Here is a 1,349-nt window from a genome sequence, read left to right on the forward strand (position 1 = left end):
AAGACCTATCCTCTCTGGCTGTGACCATCACAAGCTGCATGACTTAGAAAGTGACTTAACCTATCTGTGACTGTGTTACTGGTTTGTACCTTTCACAGACTGCTGTGAAAATGAATGAGTCCTCTTGTGTACCATGTTCAGCGTGCCTGGCACAGGCTAACACTCCCTAGTGTTAGTTGCTGTTGTTATCCACTCGATTCTGAAAAACCGTAGGTCTCTCTCTGCATCGATGTGCCTGTGCCATGTAACATTTTGAACTCTGGCTTGGTCATTAGTTGTGTGCTCTGGGGAAAACTATTAAACCTCACTGGCCTAGGTTTCCCTCTCTCTATATAGGGGACAATAATAATTACCTTCAAAAGTCATTGTGAGGATTGAGTATTAATGTTTTTAAAGTGCTTCATATATGTAAATACCTGAGTACATAGTAGCTTTTATTTTGTTATCTATAAAAAAAGGATAACAGCAATACCTGTCCTGTCTTTCTCACAGAAGTGTTGTAAGAAGAATGTAAATTAAAAAGCTGCATAAAGCACTATATAAATGTTATTACTTCCAGCACGTAGGCAATCAGTTATAGGGATTGCTCTAGTACTGCAATCTCAGGAAGCTAAATACTGAGGAGAGTAAAGTCCATTACGCAATTGTAAACAAATTGCCATTTTTACCATTAGGAAATAGAAGAAGGGTCAATGTAAACAAATATACTTAAGGCTTGTTCAAGCACAGTATTTTTTAATTTACTGAAAAATGCTTTCCAAGTTTTTATTTCAAAGCCACCAAAGTTGGTGATGAATAATTTAAGGATGTTACATTACAGTGGATAGATTTTTTTAGGGAATTTATCATGGCTTGGGTTTTCTTTCATTTTAATTTAGTAGATACTGACATGTATTGGTCCTGAGCATTGTGGTACTGAAGCTTTCTGCATTTTAACCGAAAGAAGGTGGGTTCAAAGCATTCTTGGGCTTGAGTATAAATGCAAGAAGACTTCCTATCCCTGAAGCAGGAGATTGACTCTAAAGATGTATTTTGGGGGCGCCTGGGTGACTGAGAGTCCAACTCTTGATTTCAGCTCAGGTCATGTCCGAGGCTTCTGAGGTCAAGCCCTGTGTTGGGCTCTACACTTAGCTTGGAGCCTATTTAAGATTCTCTCTCTCTCTGCCACTCTGGCCTACTCATGTGCTTTCTCTAAAAAATTTAAAAATAAATAAATAAAGATGTATTTTTCTTTCACAACATATCAAAATAAATGAAACCTCTTTGAATTATTGTATATAGGGATCCCAGAATTTAAGTGTTATCTTACTGGGTTTGAGGGAAATTGCTTTCCCCCCCCCCCCCCCCCC

The sequence above is a fragment of the Crocuta crocuta genome, unplaced genomic scaffold (genome assembly GCF_008692635.1).
Source record: "Crocuta crocuta isolate KB4526 unplaced genomic scaffold, BGI_CrCroc_1.0 scaffold9, whole genome shotgun sequence".
NCBI lineage: Eukaryota > Metazoa > Chordata > Mammalia > Carnivora > Hyaenidae > Crocuta > Crocuta crocuta.